Source organism: Dasypus novemcinctus, chromosome 16 (genome assembly GCF_030445035.2).
Source record: "Dasypus novemcinctus isolate mDasNov1 chromosome 16, mDasNov1.1.hap2, whole genome shotgun sequence".
Lineage (NCBI taxonomy): Eukaryota > Metazoa > Chordata > Mammalia > Cingulata > Dasypodidae > Dasypus > Dasypus novemcinctus.
Genome location: NC_080688.1, coordinates 67,783,518 through 67,797,222, shown reverse-complemented (window position 1 = coordinate 67,797,222; position 13,705 = coordinate 67,783,518). Strand labels below are relative to the sequence as shown.

General features: G+C 40.5%; 1 pseudogene; it reads right to left on the bottom strand.

The window, feature by feature from the left end:
- Window positions 1-3,853: 3,853 nt before the first annotated feature.
- On the bottom strand, window positions 3,854-12,074 carry LOC101434299 (neuroepithelial cell-transforming gene 1 protein pseudogene; annotated as a pseudogene).
- Between the last annotated feature and the right edge of the window lie 1,631 nt (window positions 12,075-13,705).

Here is a 13,705-nt window from a genome sequence, read left to right as displayed (position 1 = left end):
ACATTCAGTAGGTTAAAGTATCTCTTTAGTTTCTCTTTTTTTGTAATCGTAGAAACATATATACAACATAATTTTGCCTATCCCACCCCCTCCCAAGCATACCATTCAGTGGAATTAATCACATTTACAATGTTGCAGTACCATCCATTACTAGAATTTTCCCTTCACCCCAAAACAAAATCTTCCACTCCTTTGTGTTAACTCCCCATTACTGCTGCTCCCCACCTAGTAACCTATACTTAACATTCTGTTTCTCTAAATTTGCATATTCTTTGATATTTACTTTGTAGTCACCCTGGGGCTTAAATTTAACATCCTAAATCTATAACAATCTCATTTGCCCTGATACCAACTTAAATTCAAAAGTACATAAACTATACCCTTATACCTCTCTGTCACCCCACATTTATGTAGTTCTTTCCACAAATTACATGTTTATAATTCCAAAACCATTCATTTATCATTACATTTTATGCATTTGCCTTTTAGATACTGTAGGAAGACGTGGAGTTACAAATCAAAACTGCAATAGTACTGGTATTTATATTGACCTATGTCATTACCTTTACCAGAGATCACTGTTTTCTTCATGTGGCTTCAGTCAATTGCCAAGTGCCCTTTCCTTTCAACCTACAGAACTCCCTTTAGCATTTTTTGTAGAACTTGTCTAGTAGCAGTGAACTTCCTCAGCTTTTGTTTATCAGGATATATCTTAATCCTGATACTTAGACTCTGAGGCATTTGTTCCTTAATTTATATCCAGCTAGTGTATGACAAAGCTTTCTTTGAATACCAAGAACTAACAAAAAGAAAAGTAAAGAAAGGAAAAAAAGAAAACAGCTTTCACAGTCTTTACAGACTGGCCTATGTGAATGTTCTCTTTTGCAGCTTATCTAAACAATCAGTTTAGAGAAGAGCTCTAGGCCAAAGCATAAGGGCTTCCCTGGTCCATTCTGTGTAGGTATCTTGTCTTGGGCATGTACATTTGGCCCTAACAATTCCCCTGATTATACAGATAAATATGTTTCCTCTTGAATACCAAGAACTAACAAAAAGAAAAGTAAAGAAAGGAAAAAAAGAAAACAGCTTTCACAGTCTTTACAGACTGGCCTATGTGAATGTTCTCTTTTGCAGCTTATCTAAACAATGAGTTTAGAGAAGAGCTCTAGGCCAAAGCATAAGGGCTTCCCTGGTCCATTCTGTGTAGGTATCTTGTCTTGGGCATGTACATTTGGCCCTAACAATTCCCCTGATTATACAGATAAATATGTTTCCTCTTCCTTAGGAAACTTTTTTCTCACAGTCCTAGACACTGCACTGTGTGTCCTACAGTCAGCTATCTCTTGCCCCAGACAGTCACTTGACTGCTCTTTCACAGAGTTCTGTAGGAAAGCTTTGTGAGCTACCTTCTACAAACAGGGCGAGTTCTAGGATAGCAAGTCCCTCAGCCCACCACCAGACAGACTGGGTCAGACATACATGCTCCTAGTATGCACCTGAGGGTTACTTTGCTCCCCCTGGGACCAGACCAAGCATCTGCCCTAGGGGCATGGGCTGGCTCTGTGCCAAGCCAGTGAGGGCAGGGAAAAAGTCAACCAGGAAGCCAGGAAATCCTACCACTTTTAAATAGCTTGTGTGTGTGTGTGTGTGTGTGTGTGTGCATGCGCGCTCATCCTATTATTGCAATCCTTTCATTGTTTTCTAGAGCTTTGAGAAAGATGTTTCTGCCAGTTCTTGCCAGTTGTTCAAACCTTCTATGGAGGGACAGAGCCCTGAAACTTCTCACTGTGTCGTCTTAACCATGGCAGGGGCTAAAATGATCTATCACTTTTTGAAAAACACTTGAACCATAGTCAGATTGCTTCCCATTTTGGCTTCCTGGCACACATCCCATTGCACACATTACAAACCTTTATGCCTTGCTCAAGCTTCCAGTCTAACTTCTTCCTGCATCTCAGCAAAATGTGAGGGCCTTGACTCCTTCTTGAAAATATCAAGTTCATCTACATGACACTCAGAATCTTTTCTTCCCTAAAACTCCCAGTATATACCTACCATTTTTCTTTTCTCCTGTTTCAGAGGGAGGAGCCCCAGTTCCCTCCTCTCCTTTTCTTCCCCTTCTCTCCCACTTCCTTGACTCCTTCCCCTCCATCAACACCCAAAATATGTTTTTTCTATTTTTTTCTGTGTGTGCTTTCTTGTTTGTTTGTTTAAATATTTAACCCATTTATACAGAGAATTCATTTTTATTGATCTATTTACAGATTTTTTCAGTTTTCATTTTCACTGTTTGGAGTTATCTGGGGCTTCCTCTTGAACCCAGAGTCTCGGTGGGGTCTTTGTGGCTTTGTTCTTAGTGGTGGCCTTCCCTCAGGGGGTTTCTGGGTGGAGTCTCATGGCCATGTTCTCTGCCAGGTCCCAGCTGAGACTCAGTCTTCCCTCAGTCCCTATGCTAACAAGCCTCAACTCCCTCCTCAGAGAGTTTACACCCTTATTCTTAAGGGGAAGCTGAAGGGTGATGGTTGGTCATTCTTTTGTAGCTGGTTAAGGGCAGTAGTCCCTTCCTGACAGTGTGTGAAACTCTCTGGCTGTTCTATTGGGGTAGAGGGAAGGCTTGTCTGGCACCATGGTTGGGATTGGATGAAATCTCCATACAACCAGACATTTTTACTTTAAGACAAAACTTTCTTTTTTCTATTTTTACTTATTACAAATTTGCCTTCTCTCTTACTTTTCATACATGCTAAAACTTTCTCTGAATTTCTTAAGATGGTTCTCTTGCAGTAGTTTATGGTATGCTAAGTCATTTCCCTTGTGTTCACCATGCCAAAATTGTTACAGTTTAAAAACTGCAATTTTCTTAATTGACTCAAAAACATAATGACTTAATTTCACTTGTTTAATTTGATATTGATTAAATACACACATGTATTTTTAATCAAGAAGAAAATGCTTCAAAAACATGCCAAACTGAAGAGGCAACAAGGTAAAAATACAAAAGCAAATACTAAAAATTACAATAAAAATAATAATTGGCATGTTGAATAAAAGGAAGAATGTGTAGTGAAAAACTAAGATAAAACATTCCATTGGTAAAATGGAAAACTTACTAAGTCTTACGGTCTGCTTTCCAAAGAAGTTATGCTTCAATATAAATTTTGAAGCAATATACATATATACATGTAGAATTTGGATGCCAATGTTAAAACTTCAAATTCTGCATACAGGCTTTATTAAATAAACACTGGTAAAATCCCAGTATTTGCAAAATTTGAAGTTTTGGAAGATATTGTAAATATCATAACTGGATGGTATTATTGCATCATGATGTATCCAGAATTAGGAGAAATCCAATTCCTAAATATTTCATTTGATTAAAAATGCCAGAATTGCATGCTCTAAATAAACATATATATCCTTAAAAATAAAAATAAAAATAAAAAGAGACTGCAGTTTAACAGAAATCTGTATACCCTTACTGGGATTTTTTTAATTACATTAAGACCAAAACATACACACACATGCACGGAGAGAGAGAAAATGTTGATGGCATAAAATAACCCTACAGTGTTCCCATACTCACATTACAAGGGGAAAAAAACTGCATGTCTTTGTAAATAAACCATCTGTTCGAAGTTAACATACAGAGCATCTTTTTATACCAAGCCTCTTTATGTTTACCACTTCACAGGGCTTTGTCCCTTGCTTTTTGGAACCCAGAGTATTCAGTATGCTTTTACATTAAAATGTAGGTGTCTTCTGCAGTTTGTAGACTGGATCCACCTTCTGAAAACATTTTCCTCAACTTCTACTCAACACTAGAAACAGTTGATCCCCTTCTCTGACTTCAGTTTTATCTGCAGAGATGTGTCCCTTCACAATCTTCATCGAGCTCTAGTAAATCCCTAAGATCTATTGGACTGGTGGCTTTCTGGAAAGGGACAATAGCCATTGGAATACAATTGAACCACTGTCACTTACGAAACACATGGTAGATTGGCAGAGTTTGAGACTGGCCTGAAGAGAGGGCATATATAACAAACTCTGTGGATATTTTTAGCTTTATCTGAATTACTGAAAGTCCTCTGAGGGGACTGACCTATTCTCTTTGAAGAATTGTTCTTGGCTTGGAATTGATTGCCAGTAAACCTGCTAAAAGTTAGGTTCATTTTGTGGGGCAGCTTAAGTCAAAACCAAGAAGTCTTAAAACAGAGAAATATAAGGTTTATGTCCATTTTTATTCTGTAATTCCTCATGTCAAAGCAATACTTTCCTTGCTTCCATTCTAGGATCCTTCTGCTTTTCATTCAGGTACTAGAGTTTGTCATTTTAATACTGGCACTCCAATTTGTCTTTCTTGCAGTTGATATCAGAAAGAACTCCTTGTATTATCAATGCAGCATCCTTCCAGAAGTTCAACATCAGGGCGGTCTTTTGGAGAGCAGCTAAAAATTTATTCTAACACTCAATAATATTGACTATTTGACTTCAAGGTATATCTAGAAAGTTCCAAAAGTCTAGTTTTCAATTTCTGGAAGAAGTCTTAGATTCTTGATCTTCCTTTCTTTTTATCAGGAAGGGCTTTGGCCACAAGTTAATAACTACGCTAGTCTTTGTAGGCTTTTAAACTTGGCAACCAAGTCACAAGAATGTGCCCAATCTGCTCCACTGTTTCAGCAGATTTGGTTCCTTCTTTTACTCTTATCAACAAGTCTTCATGCAGTGATATGTAAGGAATCAAATCATTAAATATATGTGCGAGTCCCCCTTCTGACATAATAGACAACATGAACATTGGATCATGGAAGACATTTCTTGCACACTTGAGATCCCTTATTAAATCATGTTCCCTTTGGGATATTTCACATATTGCCCCCTGTAGTCTCTGGTAGTTAAAGACCCCCTCTATTGGGAAGCAGATGTGGCTCAAGTGATAAGGCCTCTGCCTACCATATGGAAGAACCCAGGTTTGATCCCTGGGGCCTCCTGGTGAAAAAGAAGAAGAGAAAGCATGCCTGCATGGCGAGCCAGTGCCCACGTGGCAATCCAAGAGCCCATCTGGTGAGCTGAGTGCCCACCTGGCGAGCCAGTGCCCATGCAGCAAGCTGAGTGCCCATGTGAGTGCCCGTGTGGCAAGCCAGTGCCCACACGGTGAGCTGAGTGCCCACGTGAGTGCCCATGCAGCAAACTGAGTGCCCATGAGGTGACTGCCTGCGCAAATGAATCATACAGCAAGATGATAATGCAACAAAAGAGAGGTGAAGGGGAGAGTCAAGGTGAAGCACAGTAGAGACCAGGAACTGAGGTGGCGCAATTGACAGGGAACCTCTCTCCACATCAGAAGTCCCCAGGATTGAATCCTGGTGAATCCTAGGGGAGAAAGATGAGAAAAGAAGACAAAAACAGCAGTGCAGGGGAGGTGGAGGGGAGGGAAAAATATATATATATAAAAGATAAATATATTTGGAAAAAAAAAAAGACACCCTCTATTGACGTCTAACATCTTTACCCATTATTTCTTCTTTTTGTAGGTGTTGGGACTGTTGATCTACTATATGATTTCTGGCCATAAACTGGGGCTGTTGTCATCATGAAATAGTATTTGACTGTATTGTTTGACTAAAGCTCCTTTTCTTACAGGAGAAATTAAATTTGCAAAGATGTAACCCTGTCTACAAACTGAATTTTTTTATTGCTTAGCTCCTTAAGATCAAGTCTGCTAAGACTTATGACATCATATTTCCCTCTTTGTTTTCTTTTCAGAGTGACGTCTCAGTGGGGTCCAGGTATTAAAAATGTAAAGTAACTACCTCTCCAAGATAGAAGAAAGCATCTCTTGTGGGGAATTGGTACCAACTTGCAGGAATTGACCAAAGCCTCAGTGGCACCAGAAGTGCCAAGCCCAGAGACAAAATGGCTTTGCCTCCTTGGCTGGACTACTTCTCTTGTTTTCCCATTTTTAAAAATCCTTCCTTCCTGCTCTTCTACTATCCCCCTTTCTTTTTCTGATAATCAACTTGAAAGGAAAGCCTCCATTCATAATCCCCCCAATTCTCTTGTCAATTCTCTATTTTATTCTATCATCCCCCCCCCCCTCCAGTAATACATACAATATTCTCCAAAGGTATGGACTGCATAATATTAATAGCCAAAATCCAGCGTTAACTCTTCAAAACATTTAATTTCTCTGCAGTACCAGAATAGTGCTCATACTTCCTCCTTCTTAAAACTCTTTCCTCCCTGGGCCACTGAGAGACTCCTGCTTCCCCCCTCACTGTCTTATTTTCTGAACTTTCTTGTTCCTTTAAAAATATTCCTGAATGATCTGCCTTCATCATTCTTTTCTTTCAATGCTCTTCTCTATACATTCTCTACAGCATTGTCATTTTCATTATCATCTTGATAAATAAAATACATTGACCAAATCTACATCAGTACACCTGAACTTTTCCCTGAGCTGCAGCCTCACATGCCAATCTCCTCACTGGAAAATATTACAGTAATACTTTATTTTCAATTTGTTAAAAATTGAACTCACCATTTTCCTTCCCAGACTTGGTTCTGTGATAGATTTTGTGTTTCTCTTAATATCCTTCCATCCTCCCCATTTTACCCTTTATTCTTATAGCCTTTTAATTCTTAAGAGAGAAAGACTTCTTCAAAACAACTTCCTAATTTCAATTTCTGCTGACACTCTCCTAGTCTATACCTTCATTAACATTTACTTGTATTGTAATAGCCATACTACCTATTTCCCTCTCTCTGGGATCATCCTTCTCTAAATCAAACCACATAGTGTACACATAGATTTCTTCTTTAAGCACAGCTCTATCTAATTACTAAATTCCAAATTCCTGTCCCTGCATTCAGAATCTCATCCCTTACACTCTTTCAAGTAAGAACAAGTTCCCTTCGTACATACCTTAGGAATCACACTACAATTCTCCTTGTTGGACAGTCCTTTCTTCCCTTTCCTTTCCCCCAAAGACCTACTTATTCTTCAAATTCCCATTTATCCTCTTCCCTGGAGCCCCTTTATTCTGATTTCCCTTTATTTTTAACTTCTATACTATACTCTAAGTTCTCTCAAGAAAGATTCTTGGTTAATGATTCTATGCATCCATTCATTCAACAAGTATGTAAGGAATGCCTATTACATGAGAAGGTGGAGGTGGGAAGGAAGTTTGAGTAGGCAAACTTGCATACTGAGGCAAAGGAGTGCTGACTTGAGGGTGCAGGGCACCAACAAAGTAATTTGTTACAAGTGGTACTTCACAAAGATCCAGGGGATAGCAATGATCAGGGTAGGGAGTGAAGGGAGTGCAGATTGACGCCCAAGTACACTATTAAATCAATCTAGGTGCAAGAGGAGGAGGAAAAAGACTGTAAATGGCAATGGGAATGGAGGACAAAGTATATCTGAAATAATTTCAAAGGAAGAAATAAGAGGGTCTCATGGCAGATAATATAAAGAATGTAGAGGGAAAAAGTGTGAAAGATTATTCCAAAGTTTAAGGTCTGCCTTTGTCCTTTATTTGTAGAGACTTGTCTCACACCTTAACTCATTCATTTGCCCCCATGGTTATTTATTAAGCACCTATTATGCGCCATACACATTTCTAAACACTGTGGACAAAGGAGTTAATAAAACAAAGTCCCAATCTTGTAGAACTTGTTTTCTAGTGCAAGAAAATAGATAGTGAACAAAAATATAAACATACAATTTGTCAAGTGGTGAAAGGGGACTGTAAAAAAAATTAAAACTGGAAAAGGGGAATAGGAAATAATAGATGGTGAAATCCTATTTATGCAGTATTGTCAAGGAAGCCTGTCTGTTAAGTGACAGCTTTGGAGTTGTCCTAAATGATATTGCAGGGTCAGATGCTGGACATTATGTATCCTGCCATAACCCACTGAATATACCAGGGAAGAGTGTAAACTACAGAGTAAACTATTATCCACGTGGTGCAACAGTACTCCAAAAAATGTGTTCGCCAATTGCAACGTGTGTGTCACTATGATGGGGGAGGTTGTTGGTGTGAAAGGAGTAGGGTAGGGGGATGGGGGTATCCAGGAACCTCTTATGTTTTTTATAATGTAACCTTTTTTGTGATGTAAGTGTCTTCAAAAAAAATACAATTTACAAAAATGATGGGGGTGGGGGCTAGGGTATGGGTTATATGGGAACCTCTTATTTTTTTTTTAATGTAACATTCTATGTGAACTATTAACTTTAATAAAAATTTAATGAAAAAAAGAAAAGAAAACCTTAAGGGAGTGAGAAGGGGAACCACATAGATAGTAGAGGAAAAAGTCTTCCAGGAAGAAAGAATAGCAAGAGCAAAGGGCCTAGGATTGAAGAGTTCAAGAGAAACAGCAAAAGAACCCATGAGGTTGGAGCTGAACGAGGGGGTAGGAAAGGAAATGAGTTCAGAAAGGGAGTGGGGAGGAGAAGACAATGCAGGACCTGTGGGCCATTATAAGGAGTTTGGTTTCTACTCAGAGAAACAGGGAGCCAGTAAAGGGTTTGGGGCAGAGAAGGAACATAATCTGATTTATATTTTGAGAGCCTACCACAAGAAAATACATTATAGGGGTGTGTGATTAGGGGAAACTTCAAGGCCATCCTCAGGTTCTATGATTTCATTAGAAGAATGCACAGAACTTAGCAAAGCTGGAATACTCATGATTATGGTTTCTTATAGCAAGAGGAAACAGATTAAAATTAGCAATGCGTAAAAGCACATAGGGCAGAGCCCAGGAGAGTCCTGGTGCAAGCTTCCAGTTGTCCTCTGCCTGCAGAGTCCTACAGGCAATCCTTAATTCTCCCAAAAACAATGTGTGGTAACCCACACAAAGTATTGCCCTAGCATTGGTGTCCAGGATTTTTCCTGGGGATTGGACACATAGGCATGGCTAATCACCCACATAGCTGATTTCGGTTAGTCTCCAGCCTCCCCCACCTCCAAGGTAAAGTTGATTCTATGTGACTTAAGGTCCCCATCATAAATCACATTATTAGCATAAACTATCTGGTATGGCCCAAGGCCTCAGATAAACAAAGACACTCTAAACAGGCAGGATATTTCAAGGGCTTAGAGGTTATTTTCCAAGAGCAGGACAAGAGCCAAACATTTCTTCGGAATGTATAAAGTTTGGACAATCTATACCTGCTGAGTTAATCCTTTACTGCATGAAAGTAAGGGGGAAAGCAAGGGGCTCTTAGATTTTGTCTAAATCAATTGCAAAACTCCAGGTGAGAGATAATAGTGGGTTGGACCAGTATAGTAATGGTGAAAGTGGTAAGCGGGGAACAGATTCTGGATGCATTTTGATGATAGAACCCACATGGTTTTGCTGAATTGGGCGTGGGATGGAAAAAAAAGAGAAGAGTCAAGGATGACTCCATAATTTTTGGCCCAAGTAGTAAGAAACTTGGAGAAGACTAAGGAGAAGCAGGTTTGGAGCTGCATGGAGAGGAATGGTGAGTTTGGTTTGGACATGTTAAATTACCCTAATTATAGATCCTGGTGGAGATGGAAAGTCAGCAGTTGGATGTACAAGTAAGGAGAGATTGGAGGTGGAGATAAATATATTGACAGTCATCAGTCTGTGGGGTAAGTGAAGGGAGGGAAAAGTGAAGAAGTTCAAGAACCAAGCCTGAGATCATGCTAATATTGAGAAGGAACAGTCAAAAGAGATTTAAAAGCGGCCCCAGTGAGGAAGCAAAAAAACCAGGTTTGAGTGCTGGTCTTCCAAGAGATGGGGTTTTCAAGACCCCAGGAATTAACAGTGTCAGATGTCTGTTGATAGACCAAAGAAGAGACCTTTAAACTTATCATCAAACTTTGCAATTTATATATCATTGGTGACCGTGGCAAGAGCACATTTTATGCAATACCTGAGAGAAAAATCTGTTCAGTCTGTTAAAGAGAAAATAGGAGAAGGTAGAGATGGTGAGTGTTGGTGGCTGTCTTTGCTACATCTTCCTCCCTGCCGTTCCTCGGTGCCCATTCACAGTCCTGTGACTCGTGCCTGCACTTCTGTATGTTCTGGCTTCTTCAGTGAATGTTCTCTCAGACATGCTTGCATCTGCAGAGGTACCGTTCTAAGGAAGATACACTCCTTTTTATTTTCTTTGCCCGATAATTCCCCACGAGACATGTAAAATATAATGTGTGTGTGCAACACAGTTCAAAGAAGCATTAGAGTTAATCAGGGAATAATTAAAATTCGATGTCAAATATACCAAATATAAATATAAATATTCCCAGAGCCCAAGGGAAAAAGAACTAAAAATTAAAGTCTTCACAGGGAATCCCCTTATGGGCACATCCCAGGTTCCAATCTCTCTCCTCTGACAAGGGATTTTCCCCCTCCACTCTCCCCAACCCAGTAAAAAAACATAGGGTTAGACTAATCCTAAGATTTATCCCCCAAGCCCAAAAGGGCAATTCTTGGGATATAATAATTCCTCTGCAATGTAATTTCTAGAATCATCCTTATTCAGTCGAGAATAACACCATTGAGAGCAATGTGGAGTCACATTGCTCCAGATTCAAAACTTCATATCTGAGCAATTCCAGGCCTAAAGGCAATGGTTCTCAAATGCTGGAGTGCTTAATAGTTATTCTCAGATGAGGTTTAAATTCACGTTCTGACCCCACCCCCAGAAAGTCTCACTGTGGATTTTAGGTGAGGCCCTGGAGCCTGCATTTTTTGTGACACACCCAAACAACTCTGATGCAAGTGGTTCTCTGACCATGTCCTCTGACTTTCCCACGTAGAGCTCAGAAGCCCATTGGGTAAGAATTAGGTTCTCAGGGTCCTGAGTCTCTCTGTTCTGGGTGACACCGCTGTCAAGCTGGGTAGGTCTGCACGTCCCCATGAGATATTATTCATCAGCAGGATGCCTGGGGGGCAAGGCTGGAGGTTGCCAAATACCCTCTTTCCTTCCACCCAGGAAACACGAGCTCACCAACACAGAATGGAAACATAACTTGAATCAATCCACTAATTAAACTTAGGTCTGGTTTCTTAGCAGAGGTCAAAATAAATTCATTTCTGTGTCCCAGGGACTCACTTAATTTTATGGGTCAGTCACTTGGCAAGCTCTATTGACTGAAAATGAAGTGAAATAAAATAACCACTCCTCTGTACCCAGACATCTCTGTTAGATACTCAAACTTGCATATTTGCCCCATGTGACATTTGGCCTCTGATGCTATGGTCAACTGACATAATTGTTGCCTCTCCCCAGTGAGCCTTTACCTACCAGAGACCTCTCCTTATATCACCCCCCAATTACCCCGCCCCCCTCCTCCCAGGAAGCTTTTCCGCTCTGTGCCCTTTCCATGGCTCACCATGACATCAGGGCCCATTGACAGCCAGAGCCAAGGTGGCTTCCTTGAGAGATAGGGAAAGTCTGTCCATGCTCAGACACATGGACACGCTCAGTTACCAACAGAGCAGCTGGTGTCCTCTTCATAACATCAGGATGAAGAAATATTCTAAGGGAATATTTCCGACCTTTAGATATTTTAGCAGCAAAATGCTTTTTCTCTCCCAAATCATATACCAAATCCCCTGTGTGCCTGTACCAAAAAAAAAACCAAAAAACCATAAAACTAGCTTGTCTGTTTGAAGCAGAGTTTGGAGCTCAGAGCCAAGCCAGCTCTGCTTCTGCACTCCAAGGAACACAGCTTGGTAATTCCCCGTCCAGGGTGATAACCATAGCTCAGAGGACCTTCACAGCTTTGGGCCCTGGATCTTCCCAGCCCTTGAGTCTTAGCTCATCACCCAGAATCCGTGTGGATCCTCTCCCCTGCCTGAGTTAGAAGCCTTGCACTTCTGCCAGGTAATCCAGCTTCCCTCTCACTGCAAACGCGTAAGAAGCGTGGACACTGCCACCTTGATACAGAGCCAGGCTCAAGAACTAGGCAGGCTGTGCTCCAGGGCTGATCTCGCTCACCTCCCAGATTCTGGAGCTCATTCTTGCTGGAACCAGCAGTATCTGCCTCAGGCATGAGCCCCAGGGAACTCACAGGCTGGTTCGTGAGAAGCCTCATTCCCATCCTACCCCTTCTTCTTGTCCCCTCATATTCTGCTCTTCCCCACCCCTCTTCCCTAGTCCTATATTTTTCTTTCTCTTATCTTTTTTTTTTCCTTCAGAGCTTTGCCCAAACAGCTATTTCATAAGCTAGTAAAAAGAACTGATGTTAAGGTTTGTCTGCAAATAGAGGTAAAATAGGACACGGGGCGGGGAGCAGCATTAAAAAATAAAAAGCCAGGAATCTCCACCAAACGCACAGAATTGTTGTAAGTGCGAAGACTTCCTTTCTGCAACACACACCCACACCGAAAAAGTCTAGTAAGGGGGTCAGATTTTTTTCATAGGGTTTGTACCTGAGTAAATGAGACTATTTATACTCTCAGAAGTTTTAAAGTGGCAAGATCCAAACTTCTTTTTTAAAGAGCAGAAATATATAATGTTACAAAGTAATAATAAATTAACTCTACATTTCAGTTTGCTTTTTTTTTTAAGTACTCAGTGTACAATATGCTAAAATGTACTTCTAAAGCAGAAAAATACTCTGCATGCCTGAGATTTTTTCATGTCTTCTATTTGCAATTACTTATTTCACGATACTAAGCAAGTCCAAATGAGAAAGAACATCTATTCATTCAAACCAATGAAATGTGGAGGAAGAAATCTGATCATGCTCCAGATAGGCCTATGCCATGTAATGCATTTTACAACAATCAGAAAAATACCCACAAAATCAGGGAGATGTCACTAATGTGAAGTGAGAATTTGAATATGCTTGTGGAAAACATCTTCAACTGATGAAAAATTCCTAGGATGCTAAGCCCACTGGGCTTAATTATTAATTAAATTAGGTCATGAGTAGCCATTAAAACGATGGCCCCAGAGGCTTCTGACCCACACTTTCGAGCCCTCTCAAGATATTTTAAAAGCAATAATCATGCCCAGATCCATATACTTGCTGCAGCATATTGAAATGTATAATAACGTGCCCTATAGACAAGAGGGGAGGGTCAGGAATCCAGCTGGGCCTGAGACAAATGGAGTCAGAAATGTGAGTGCTACCACGTGCCTGGGATGGCTCTTCTCCTTGCCCTGCATACCAACTTCTTCCACATGGGAGACTTGACCCCCTCACCTCCAAATCTAGAGAGGGACTGGAACCCGACATCTCCGCCCCCCAGTTCTGAAATCCCAGGCAAGCATCTTACTGAGCCCTCTCGGCCAGGTCTGTGACCCCAGACTGCACACTGTGTGTAAAGGTCAGTATGAAGAGGGCTGCCTCACACCCCAACTGCAAGGTGTTGACTCACATCCTCACTTCCCAGCAGAAGGCAGTGCTGTTCTGGGCACATGCCACTACTGATGTCCAAACAGCCCCTAAACGTTTTGGTCTATTTCATGTGGCAATATAAAGAAGCACATAAAGAGCAATTAAATACAGGAGTTATCCCAGGACAATACATGACCTTCAAGTCATAGAATACGCATTTTACAAATTGTGAAACTTCTACCTATGTGGTAAGATGTAAATAATATAAACAAAGAAAAGAATTTAAAAACTAAAAGGTGTATGTAAACAAAATAATCAAAGATTTATGCTTTTCCCACCCCTTTCATTGTTTGAGCTTGCTGTCTGCTCTCTGTTCCTTTTTGTGT